This window comes from Carassius carassius, chromosome 16 (genome assembly GCF_963082965.1).
Source record: "Carassius carassius chromosome 16, fCarCar2.1, whole genome shotgun sequence".
Lineage (NCBI taxonomy): Eukaryota > Metazoa > Chordata > Actinopteri > Cypriniformes > Cyprinidae > Carassius > Carassius carassius.
Window position 1 is genome coordinate 15,500,688 of NC_081770.1, and position 13,892 is coordinate 15,514,579.

At 36.5% G+C, this 13,892-nt stretch overlaps 1 long non-coding RNA gene across 1 annotated transcript; it reads right to left on the minus strand.

The window, feature by feature from the left end:
• Positions 1-242: 242 nt before the first annotated feature.
• LOC132159101 (uncharacterized) lies at positions 243-7,520 on the minus strand. Its single transcript, XR_009437781.1, has 3 exons — positions 7,374-7,520; positions 7,043-7,089; positions 243-1,390 (listed from the first exon to the last, which is right to left on the minus strand). It is a non-coding gene; the product is annotated as an uncharacterized LOC132159101 (long non-coding RNA).
• Between the last annotated feature and the right edge of the window lie 6,372 nt (positions 7,521-13,892).

A 13,892-nucleotide genomic window follows, 5' to 3' on the forward strand; every position in this document is an offset into this window, starting at 1 on the left:
CCAAAATAAAATATTTATATGATTTATAGTTGTGGCTAAAAATGTTACAACACCTGACAGATCTGAAAATATTGATTATGTTCATGAAACATGCAGATGGTTGTTTTGAGCACAACAAATATCAGATGAAGTGAGTTGTACTGTTTTATCCACTGTCAACTTTCCACCTTTTGCCGCAATTACAGCAGCACATCTCTCTGGCACAGTGTCAGTATATTTCCTGAGAACACTGTTATCCCAAGCCGTCTGCAACTCAAGCCAAAGGCTTGAATGGACAATAGATCTGTCCAGTTTATTTTCCAAATCGCCCCCAATTTGCTCGATGAGGCTGATGTGCGGACTTTGAGGGGGCCAGTCCATCATTTCCAGTGTTCCAGCATATTCCATCCGTCGCAGGTGGTTCTTGCAATAGTTTGTTTTAAGGGTTTTGTAATGGCCAATTCAACAAAAACAACTAAAACCTCTTAAATATGCCAAGTGTTCTAACAATTTTGGTCACCACTGTATATTTATGACAAATGTTAGAATATGAAACTGTGCATTCTAATCACTTAAAACAGAAATAAAATAAAAGTGTGAAATATAAGCAGAAATAAATTAAATCATAATTTAAAAAAAATAAAATAAAGGGCTTCTTTAATTTACACCTGCAAGAAAACGCGTAGAACACCTGGTAACCTCCTTGCATCCGCACCAAATAGTCTTGGCTGCACCGGAGAATCGTAGGGGCACTTTAGTTCAGGCAGAACTCTGGTGTTAATAATCTCTGTCTCGCATTCTGTCAGTCTCATTTCTCTCTTGTGGCCGCTAGTGCAGCCTCACGGCGTCATTCACACCAGCTCTGCACACACACAGATGACACATCTCTACACACACACATACACACATACACATATATATATTTTCACAGGGCGAAACCACAGATTTGTGTGTATTTATATTAGATCACAATGTTTAATCAGCAATTTACGCTGGTAAGTGACATATTACCTGACATAAGTTTGATGCAGGTTTGAGTTTATGTCCTGATCAATTTTATTCACAAAATAGACAATAATTCTTAATGAACTGTTACCAAAATGTTGGTAAAATGTTTACTTTTTTTTTTTTTGAGTATAGCTTTCAAATGCCAATAATATAATCTTCCCATTCGACATTAAATGTTTCAAAAACACAGTGATAATACTTTTGTTTGAACAGAAAATGTGTTTCATATCAATACAATATAATCATAAATAAAATAATGTTGAGAGAGAGACAGAGAGCAGGGTAGAGAGAGAACATGTTCTGTGGGCCGAAGTTTCCTCCAGAGTCCTGGATTGCGTTATATTCCTTTGCTGTCTGCGTGTCAGCTCTTGGCGCAGAGGATCAGAGTGTCGTGCTGCGGCTCCTGCGAACAGGCAGACAAATAAACAGTTGGCAGGATCTGGTGTGTAAGTGTGTGCGTGCCTGGCAGGACACACTACTCGTCCGTGCCATTAAATCCTCTCATTTCCTTCCACCCATGTAGCTCAACACGGAAAAACACACCTGCAGTACCCTCTCCATTTATACCAGATCTGTGTCATTGAATCTGTCTGTCTGTCATCTATCTATCTATCTATCTGTCTGTCTGTCTGTCTGTCATCTATCTGTCTGTCATCTGTCTATCTATCTATCTGTCTATCATCTGTCGGTCTGTCTGTCATCTATCTGTCTGTGTCATCTGTCTATCTGTCTGTCTGTCTGTCTGTCTGTCATCTATCTATCTATCTATCTATCTATCTATCTATCTATCTATCTATCTATCTATCTATCTATCTGTCTGTCTGTCTTTCTGTCTGTCATCTATCTGTCTGTCATCTGTCTATCTATCTGTCTATCATCTGTCGGTCTGTCTGTCATGTGTCATCTGTCTGTCTGTCTGTCATCTATCTATCTATCTATCTATCTATCTATCTATCTATCTATCTATCTATCTATCTATCTATCTATCTATCTATCTATCTATCTATCTGTCTGTCTGTCTGTCTGTCTGTCTGTCTTTCTGTCTGTCATCTATCTGTCTGTCATCTGTCTATCTATCTGTCTATCATCTGTCGGTCTGTCTGTCATGTGTCATCTGTCTGTCTGTCTGTCATCTATCTATCTATCTATCTATCTATCTATCTATCTGTCTTCTATATGTCTGTATATCTCTCTCTCTATTTTTCTTTCTGTCTGTGTCTTTCTCTCTCTCTCTCTCTCTCTCTCTCTCTCTCTCTCTCTATCTCTATTTAGTCTATCTGCCTGTCTGTCGTCTGTCTGTCTGTCATCAATCTATCTATCTATCTGTCTGTCATCTATATGTCTGTATATCTCTATATCTTTCTTTCTGTCTGTCTGTCTCTCTCAATCACTCTATTTAGTCTATCTGCCTGTCTGTCTGCCGTCTGTCTGTCTGTCATCTATCTATATATCTATCTATCTATCTATCTATCTATCTATCTGTCTGTCTGTGTGTCTCTATCTATCCATCTGTCTGTCTGTCTGTCTGTCTGTCTGTCTGTGATCTATATGTCTGTATATCTCTCTCTATCTTTCTTTCTGTCTGTCTCTCTCTCTCTCTCTCTCACTCTATTTAGTCTATCTGCCTGTCTGTCTGTCTTCTATCTGTCTGTCATCTATCTATCTATCTATCTATCTATCCATCTATCTATCTATCTATCTATCTATCTATCTATCTATCTATCTATCTATCTATCTGTCTGTCTCTCTCTCTCTCTCTCACTCTATTTAGTCTATCTGCCTGTCTGTCTGTCTGTCTTCTATCTATCTATCTATCTATCTATCTATCTATCTATCTATCTATCTATCTATCTATCTATCTATCTATCTATCTGTCTGTCTGTCATGTATCTATCTGTCTGTCTGTCATCTATATGTCTGTATATATCTCTCTATCTTTCTGTCTGTCTGTCTGTCTGTCTCTCTCTCTCTCTCTCTCTCTCTCTCTCTCTCACTCTATTTAGTCTATCTGCCTGTCTGTCTGTCTGTCTTCTATCTGTCTGTCATCTATCTATCTATCTATCTATCTATCTATCTATCTATCTATCTATCTATCTGTCTGTCTGTCTGTCTGTCTGTCTGTCTGTCTGTCTGTCTGTCTGTCTGTCTGTCATGTATCTATCTGTCTGTCTGTCATCTATATGTCTGTATATATCTCTCTATCTTTCTGTCTGTCTGTCTCTCTCTCTCTCTCTCTCTCTCTCTCTCACTCTATTTAGTCTATTGGCGCTTTTCCATTACCAGTACCAGCTCGACTCGACTCGGCTCGGCTCGCTTTTCGCTCCGTTTTCCATTGCAGATAGTACCTCCACAAAAGTACCTGGTTGTCATAGCGACGGTGCAGGAAACTGCCGTGACGTAATCTTCTACGATTCTCTCTGACCAATCAGCAGTCTGCTGTGTTTTCACGTCACATTATAGTATCGCCTCAGCTCGCTTGGAACCTCGCCGGAGGTGGTACGAAAAAAAGTACCTGGAAGCCGGTACAGGTACAACTTTTACACAGTGGAAAACCAAACAGAGCCGAGTCGAGGCGAGCTGGTACTGTGTAGTGGAAAAGCGCCATATCTGTCTGTCTGTCTGCCTGTCTGTCATCTGTCTGTCTGTCTATCCATCTTTTGTCTGTTTGTCTGTCTGTCTGTCATTTATATGTCTGTATATCTCTCTCTATCTTTCTTTCTGTCTGTCCCTCTCTCTCTCTCTCTCTCTATTTAGTCTATCTGCCTGTCTTTCTATCTATCTGTCTCTGTCTAACTGTCTGTCTGTCTGTCTGTTTTTTTTTCATCTCTTCATATGTGATGCCTGAACTTACCTTATATGTGAACCTTTCTTTATTTTTTTCTTTCTTTTCAAGAGACCTCGAGTTGACAGAGGCAAGAAGACGGTGTTCGGCTGCTTCCTTTTCTCTGCCTCCAGCGCACAAAATCAAAGACATGAGACTTACAAGCAGCGAAAAACTTCCCCAAGGGAAATACCAGGCTTGCGTGTGGCTGCTGCTGTCGACAGGCACACGTACACACATGCGAACACACATGCGCACACACACACACACCCTCACACACATGCTGCGGTAAACCACACTGGCAAGTGCTATACCAAATTTCATGCAGTGCTGTTCTAGAGTTCAGCTGATTCACACACACACAAAGAGAGAGAGAGAGAGTTTAACTGGACCCGTCAGGTGCTTTTTTCATCTTTAATGTTCCATCTCCTGCTAGAATTACAAGGCTAATCTCAAACACGCAATACTGCATTCTTCAGGCAGAAGAGAGATAACTCATGGTAAACTTTTCTCTACTTGGAATAGCATTCTACTTGTACTATTTTTGCAGTATTTATAATTTGTACAGTGTAGGGATTTATTGACACAGTTGGTATACTACATTTGCAGCTTGTTTGTAGCATGCCGCATGGCACACTATCCCACAATGCAATACTGAATTTTTAAGAAACATACTACATTACTATTTCTGCCAAATAAAGTAGTATGCTATTCCACATTTTTTTTTAAATGGATTGCTAGCTTACTATTAAGTGTGCGATATTGAAATTTCTATTGAAACGTAGTTTTAAATAGTATGTGAAAAATGTACATTGTTCTGTGATTTGAAACTGTAGTACAACATTACTCAATTATTCCACCAAGTGGTGCACAGTTATCTTTTGAAAATGAAAATAAAATGTTTAATCCATATATATATATATATATATATATATATATATATATATATATATATATATAGGAAAAGTCTTAATCCGACCAGAGCAGTAAATTAGCTAGTTAAGAAAGAGATCTTAATGATCATGGTTGGCTTTAATTTTGATCACATAGGAAGTTGAGCACATTGCATTGTGGGATACAGTCAGGGGCGCCATTATGGTTTGTGGGCCCCCTGAACATCATACTCATTACTCAGACCCCCCTCATTAAAACTCGTGTTCCAGGTTCTCTGCGTATTCTCTGCGAAGGTTCTAACCTTCACCCCCCATGGTGCCCTTGGCTACAGTACTAAGACTGCATTTTTGCATTTTGATTTCATGCATACAGGAAATTTGCATGCTGTGCATAGTAGTAAGTTAGTATATGCTAGTAAAAGTTCTTCTTGGAACTATCAATGCCAATAAAGAACCTTTATTTTAACGAGTGTAGCATACAGTATACACTGAACAGGAAGTAGTAGAAGTGCAGCCTGTATTTGTGTATGACATAAGGAGATCAGTTCCATTAGCTGGCCAAATTTGACTGACAAGACCAACTGTTCAATAGAGATTTAGAGTCTCAGTGCCTGCTGTTAGCCATTAAATGTCAACTAGAGAGCAGCACCAGACAGAACGAGAAGGACAGTTGTGTGCATTCCAGCACAGAGTCCCATCTGACTACATGTAAACACACACACACAGTGTGTGGGAATTAAATAGAGCATTATTGCATCCAAACACACACTGCACAGACAGAAAGTCTGAAAGACAGAGTTGTTTGGTGGTTGATTGGAATAAAATGCACCATGTGGCTTTTTTCAGTGGTTTTCTTTTTGCCTATTTTATGTTTCAGGCTTCATGACTTGGTTTCCTGAGGAAGGAGCCACATGTGCTGCTGATTACAGCGCTGAATGCTAGCGGCTGGTGCGTGTGTTTACAATCACTTTTTGTCTTTATATCCATTAGATTTGTAGTATGCATTACCGATACTTGAAAATATAAAAAAATATGGACAAATTTGCATCGATTTGCAGTGACAAAGCAACATTCGTCTTTGAGAGTGTTATCATTTACTGAGAGTAGATGTGATACAGCAACTCTAAAGGCCCGTTCACACTAGACGATAACTTTAATGATGAAGTTTTAAAAAGAAGAAAAGAAAAATGTAATTCTATAAGAGTGTTCACACTACAACTATAACGTTAACGACAAAGAGGAACAATATTATTGGAATAGCTTTCAGAGAGATTTTATTATTATTTTTTTTTCCGTTTACCAGAATCCACCTGACTCTAAAAGTTTTAGCTTTTAAAGCAGCACATAACAAATCTGCAGTTCGCAATTGGAAAGTTATCATCTATTGGTGTGGGTACTAAAATAGTCATAGTTATGTTTATATTAATTGTTCTTGGTGTTAATGGGCCGTAATTGTCAAGTATTCAGAATTTAGCAAAATGTTTGGTTTCAATTTGATTTAAATGAAACCTTTTTATAGCATGTAGTATGCTAGTAGTTAGCTAAAAACTAAAAAGCATATTAGCACACTAAAATATATTATGGAAGTTTATTTCTGCCTCAAGATAAAAAGAAAAGGTAATTGCAGCTGTTTATCTAAAAACTCTTAACATTTTCTCGCAATTCTGAGTTTATATCTCACAATTCTGACCTTTTCTTGCAATAAGAAAAAAGTCAGAATTGTGAGATGCAAACTTCCAGTTATAGGATAAAAAGTTGCAATTACCTTTTGTTTTTAGTTCTGTGGTTGAAATAAACATAACAGAATTGCGATATGTAAACTCAGAATGTATACTCAATATTCTCAGAATAAAGGTTAGAATTGTTCGATAAACTCAGAAAACTTGTGTATATTTCTTGCAATTCTGACTTTTTTTTCAAGGAATTGCAATTTCATATTTCTTAATTCTTTGTTTATATCTTGCAATTGTAACGTAAATTGTAAAGTTATTGTCCAGGCCCAAGCCTGGTTAAGAAACGGCATGTGGAGTCTGGGAAATGATGAACCCACTGCCCTGGTGCGCAGCTCGCTTACAGGGCCTCTCTGCATCCTCAAGCGCTGCGTGGTCCTCTCAGCGGAGCTGCGTGGTCCTCTCAGCGGAGCTGCGTGAAGGGGCCCTGTCAGCTAGTGCTATGGCTGGAAGCCCAGACCACACACACACACACACACACAGCTCTGTGGCAGCAGGCAGAGTGTTTGGCACTGCCTGCTGTCAGACGGGGGCAGGATGGAATGTCAACGGGCAGCAATGGCTGCCACGGCAACAGATCCATCAGTGTCTGCAGAGGGAGAATCCATTACCGTGACAACAGGTTACATCATCCATCTCCACGGAACTCTAACAGGTTCTGTTCCGAAAAATATATGAATGCTCCATTAGGCTTTACACTGTTATGTTTTTTTAATCCCATAAAATAAAATGTTATAAAATATATGGCAGATGGATGGTGACATGCTCAAAACCCCTTACTGTAGGTTACAGTAGCAACTTGCTAAAAACCACACATGTCTTTTTCATAGAGGGCACCACAAAGCAGCAGCAAAAATCTCTGTCAGCATTCACAAGTGATGTTTGGCGTGTTTTGAGTGCGTTAGCAGTGAGTTAGCATGTGTGTGTGTTTTTTTTTCTTACCTCATCACTGATCTCGTCCACTCGGAGCACAAAAAAAAAAAAACAATCCTAAGAGCTTTACATCAGCCCAACTCTTGCTGACAGATCTGATGAAAGACCCAAAAAAAGTGTGAAACAACCACAGCTGAAAATTACATGCTGTCTCTCGCTGGCTCTGATTGACTCTCAGTTCCTTCTTCAGTTTATTATTAGCGATGTGTTGACCACTAAAATAGACAGAATTAACATCCGCTGTGATAAACCACAACAACATCAAGCACATGAGCAATCATGAACGTCAGTCGCAATCAGTCCGGCAGAAACACATCTTTTATGAATCAAGCTACTCTGATTGATGACGTTCATAGAATTCACTGGAATTACTTCCTCTTTTAAGAACCCCATAAACAAGTGTGACGTGTGCATATATAAATATATATATACCAGTCAATATATTGACAACCAGTCAAAAGTTTTTGGACAGTAAAATTTTTAATGTTTTAAAGAATTATCTTTGATCCAAAATACATCAAAAGCAGTAATATTGTGAAATATTTTTAGTATTTAAAAAAAAACTGCTTTGTATTTGAATATATTTTAAAATGTAATTTATTCCTGGGATCAAAGCTGAATTTTCAGCATCATTACTCCAGTCTTCAGTGTCGCATGATCCTTCCGAAATCATTCTAATATGCTGATTTGCTGTTCAAGACAATTTTTATTGTTAGTTTTATCGATATTTAAAACCGTTGAGTGCATTTTTTTAGGGTTCTTTGAAGAATAGAAAGATCCAAAGATAAGCATTTATCTGAAATAAAAAGCTTTTGTAACATTATACACTATATCATTCAAAAGCTTGGAGTCTATATATATATATATATATATATATATATATATATACATGTATGTGTGTGTGTGTGTGTGTGTGTGTGTGTGTGTGTGTGTGTGTGTGTGTGGGATTATATAAATTGATACTTTTATTTAACAAGGATGCTTAAAGTTGATCAAAAGTGATGATAAAGATATTTATAATGTTACAAAAGGTTTCTACTTTTCAGCATAATAATAATATTTAATATTTTTGTTGAGCAGAAAATCAATGTGTTTAAATTTAATAAAGCTGATTACTCACTTAAAAGTATTTTGATGTAAAAAAGGGGTTATTTTGAAGTGTGAGCTGATTACGTAATTTTTTTAATCCGTCTTCCCATTGACGGCATTATATTGTTCATTCAATCTGGTTTGTGAATGCGCACAAACTCGAGTTTGCATTAACCAATCACAATAGACCATAACCAGTCATGTCCAATCATATCGTGATGGAGACCTCCTCTTACGTGAATTTCCCCCATTCATTCCCTCCAGTAAACTCAGGCCTGAGGGGTCTGTTAAAACTCAATGGGCTCAGGGGAGGCGAGGTAGATGCAGAAAAACAAGTGATTTATCCACTATTTAATATTACATTTTGTAATACTTTTGACACACTGCCTCCCTGATATACACAGTTGTGCTCTTAAGTTTACACACCCCTTGTTAATAATTGAAAAAAAAAATAAGAGGGATCATGAAAATTGCATGTTATTTTTTTTATTTAGTTCTGTCCTGAATAAACTATTTCACATAACAGATGTTTACCTATACTCCACAAGACTAAAAATAAGAGCTGAATTTATAAAAATCACCAAATTCAGAAGTTTACATACCCTTGAATCTTAATACTATGTATCATTTCCAGGGTTTTCCAGCATCTTCTGCATATTTGAACCCTTTCCAACATTGACTGTATGATTCTGAAATCATCTTTTAACAATGAGGACAACTGAGGGACTCATGTATAACTATTACAAAAGCTACTGATGCTGAAGAATGCCACACAATGCATTAAGAGAAGGGGTGTAATTATATATTAGCATAATTTTATCATTTACACTTTATTTTAGTGCAGGCCTACATGGTTCTGGGTTGTTTCCTTTTTTTTTTTTTTTTTGCACATTGCTATATAGTTAAGAAAATTCTGTTTTTTATTCTCAAATGTCCAAGATTGCTAATTGACTCAAATCGGTATAATCTATGGGATATGTCTTGGCAGTTTTGTTCGCTAGGCCAAAGTCAAATCTCTCAGTCTACATATGAGTTATAAGAGTAGTGAAAAAGGTCTTCATACATAATAGATACAGTTGTGCGATCTATTACTCACAGGCAAATCTGAAAGATTCGACACTGTTTTAATTTCGTACTAAAAGAACCCAAAGACAAAATAAAACAAGTCTACTAACCAAATGCACAAAAGCAGATAAAAGCACTAGACGAGTTCTAGTTTGCAGCACATAAAACACAGACGTCGTTAGAGGCATAAATTATGAATATTGGGGAATAAGAGCGCCGCTCTCCGCCCGTGTTCACTGACGGTTTTCCGGGAGCGTTATTTATCTCGGGAAGCAGGCCGAGCCGGAGCGTGTGATCAGGAAGAGAGCGGGAGCTTGACTGATGTGTGTTTATGGAGAAATGAGTGATGCAGAGAAACACACCACAATGTATTATAGACAGCACTGACAGCTGTATAATTTTGTTATTATACACTCTTGCGAGAGTGAGCACGAGCTCTCCGTCAACGTGACCCTCTGATCCGATTCGACGACACCGTGTCATTACACGCGTCTGCTGTCAAAACCGCGCTAAACTACTCTAGACGTAAACCACAGCTAGAGTTTCTTTATATTATTGTCTAAAATTCATATATAACTATACATATAGAAATGTAACTTATTATATATAGGCTATATAATTGTTATAATAAACATTTACAATTATAATATTAATAAATATCGTATTATATTAAATATATTTTATATATTAATATTACAATTTATATATTAATACTAAATTTTTTCATATAAAATTTTTAAATATTTGAAATTATATTATGATTATGAATCTAAAATATAACATAGTAGCCTATATACACAATATCCTACAATCCAATACACAATATAATTATTAATATGAACATTTTATACCTAGAGTATATATGTATTATATTTACTCTCTCTCTTTCTATATATATATATATATATATATTAAAGAAAATTATTTTAACATATTATAATATTAAACATAATTACATTATTATAAGCATAACATTTAACATATTATTTAAAATCTTACAATTATAAAATTGTAAATTTTTAATAATATTATACTCATAATGTATATATTAAAAGTTAATATAGTAAATTATTATAGTAAAATATGGTCAGTAAATTGTACATTATTTTAAATTATATTATATGTAATAAACATAAAAATGCAAATATAATGCCTAGCCCTAGAGTATAAAAAATATCTATCACTTAATCAGTTTTGTTGTTGTTGTTTTTATAGTAAGTGAACAAGGACCATTGCAGAGGCAATTGACGCACATTCTTTCAGCTGTGATGTCACATCCTGTCAGTCACACTGTTTGTGCCCCAACACACATGTCCTCTGTCTCTCCTTTTTTTTTTTTTTTTTACTGAAAACACACGATCAGGCATCTCAAAGAAACCTCAAGCTCACCTTCCACACAAACACACTGCATCTGTCTCACATCCTTCTCTCTCATCTATACAGATATCACACACACTCGAAGTCTCACCTTACACACACACACACACACACACACACACTGTCTCACGTCTGATGTTACACAGATGCAGCTCTGATTGTTCTCCAGAGACCCTGACACACGCTGAATGAATCTAAACCAGTGTCATGTTTTTTGTCTTGTGTTTGTTTCATGGTGCTGATTTTTCACTGACTTTAATTGCTTTTGTTTTTAGCGAATTATAATTGGTATACCCTAACCCTCCAAATCAAACTCTTCAAGAAACCTTTTTTATTATTATGTTACAATCCTGAATCTGAAAATAATTTTCCCATTCATTATTGCCATAGGGATATATATATATTTATATACAACCCGAATTCCGGAAAAGTTGGGACGTTTTTTAAATTTTAATAAAATGAAAACTAAAGGAATTTCAAATCACATGAGCCAATATTTTATTCACAATAGAACATAGATAACGTAGCAAATGTTTAAACTGAGAAATTTTACACTTTTATACACTTAATTAGCTCATTTAAAATTTAATGCCTGCTACAGGTCTCAAAAAAGTTGGCACGGGGGCAACAAATGGCTAAAAAAGCAAGCAGTTTTGAAAAGATTCAGCTGGGAGAACATCTAGTGATTAATTAAGTTAATTGATATCAGGTCTGTAACATGATTAGCTATAAAAGCTTTGTCTTAGAGAAGCAGAGTCTCTCAGAAGTAAAGATGGGCAGAGGCTCTCCAATCTGTGAAAGACTGCGTGAAAAAATTGTGGAAAACTTTAAAAACAATGTTCCTCAACGTCAAATTGCAAAGGCTTTGCAAATCTCATCATCTACAGTGCATAACATCATCAAAAGATTCAGAGAATCTGGAGAAATCTCTGTGCGTAAGGGACAAGGCCGGAGACCTTTATTGGATGCCCGTGGTCCTCGGGCTCTCAGACGACACTGCATCACTCATCAGCATGATTGTGTCAATGACATTACTAAATGGACCCAGGAATACTTTCAGAAACCACTGTCGGTAAACACAATCCACCGTGCCATCAGCAGATGCCAACTAAAGCTCTATCATGCGGAAAGGAAGCCATATGTGAACATGGTCCAGAAGCGCCGTCGTGTCCTGTGGGCCAAGGCTCATTTAAAATGGACTATTTCAAAGTGGAATAGTGTTTTATGGTCAGACGAGTCCAAATTTGACATTCTTGTTGGAAATCACGGACGCCGTGTCCTCCGGGCTAAAGAGGAGGGAGACCTTCCAGCATGTTATCAGCGTTCAGTTCAAAAGCCAGCATCTCTGATGGTATGGGGGTGCATAAGTGCATACGGTATGGGCAGCTTGCATGTTTTGGAAGGCTCTGTGAATGGTGAAAGGTATATAAAGGTTTTAGAGCAACATATGCTTCCCTCCAAACAACGTCTATTTCAGGGAAGGCCTTGTTTATTTCAGCAGGACAATGCAAAACCACATACTGCAGCTATAACAACAGCATGGCTTCGTCGTAGAAGAGTCCGGGTGCTAACCTGGCCTGCCTGCAGTCCAGATCTTTCACCTATAGAGAACATTTGGTGCATCATTAAATGAAAAATACGTCAAAGACGACCACGAACTCTTCAGCAGCTGGAAATCTATATAAGGCAAGAATGGGACCAAATTCCAACAGCAAAACTCCAGCAACTCATAGCCTCAATGCCCAGACGTCTTCAAACTGTTTTGAAAAGAAAAGGAGATGCTACACCATGGTAAACATGCCCCGTCCCAACTATTTTGAGACCTGTAGCAGAAATCAAAATTGAAATGAGCTCATTTTGTGCATAAAATTGTAAACTTTCTCAGTTTAAACATTTGCTATGTTATCTATGTTCTATTGTGAATAAAATATTGGCTCATGTGATTTGAAAGTCTTTTAGTTTTCATTTTATTAAAATTTAAAAAACGTCCCAACTTTTCCGGAATTCGGGTAGTATATATAATTAAATTAAATTTATGCATTTAGCAGACGCTTTTATCCAAAGCGACTTACAGTGCATTCAGGCTATCAATTTTAACCTATCAATATATATAAGTAATCATATATATCATATATATAAGTAATATGTCAGTAAAATTATTTAAATGACTTCTAGAGAACCCATTGCACTCTATATATCCATTTATGTGCTTTCATAATAATATTTATTTAACTCTAATTTGGGACATTTGTGTCAAACCTGAGTGTTAAACCCAAACCTGGCTTTATGATATTTTGAATGTGTTAAACATTTACTGGATTGTTCCTCATAGCTTCATCAGTATTCATTAATGTGTTACGTTAATATCAGATCAGTCCAGACACTGACTGAGGTCAAAGGTTAAAGGTCACAGACAGGCCTGTGAATAATAACCCCTGCTCAGCTCCAATGAAGTGTTTGAAATTTGCTTTTAACCCAATGGTGCTTTGCACACTCACATGTACGGTAGGACTGAATAAGTACCTCAAACTACGGCCACTCAATCAAATGACCCAAGTATTTACCACCACACCATCTTAAATTCAGAGCCAGTTATAGAAAGGGTTAATCTTTTCATCAAAACAACGAGGTAACATGTAAAACTTTAAACATTGTTGTCATTGTTTTTCCTTCACAACAGGTGTTAATCTTTAAAAGAGAACATATTTGATGCTTACAATGTTGTTAAGGTTTCATGTGTGTGTAATTTAGATATAGTTTTCTATTTTTCAAGCCCTTTCTTTGTTCCTGAATATGAATCAGGCTGTTTTATGTTACTGAACCTTTAAGAGTTGAACGTAAATGTACAGTATGTCGTACCAGCATAACACAAACTATACTGTATACACTGAAAAAAATTATTCATTGAATTTACAAAAAAGTGTTATGGTAAGTGGTTGCAATAAATTTATTTTAGCTACATTTAAATACATTTTAGTCAATGTTATTTAGCTAAAT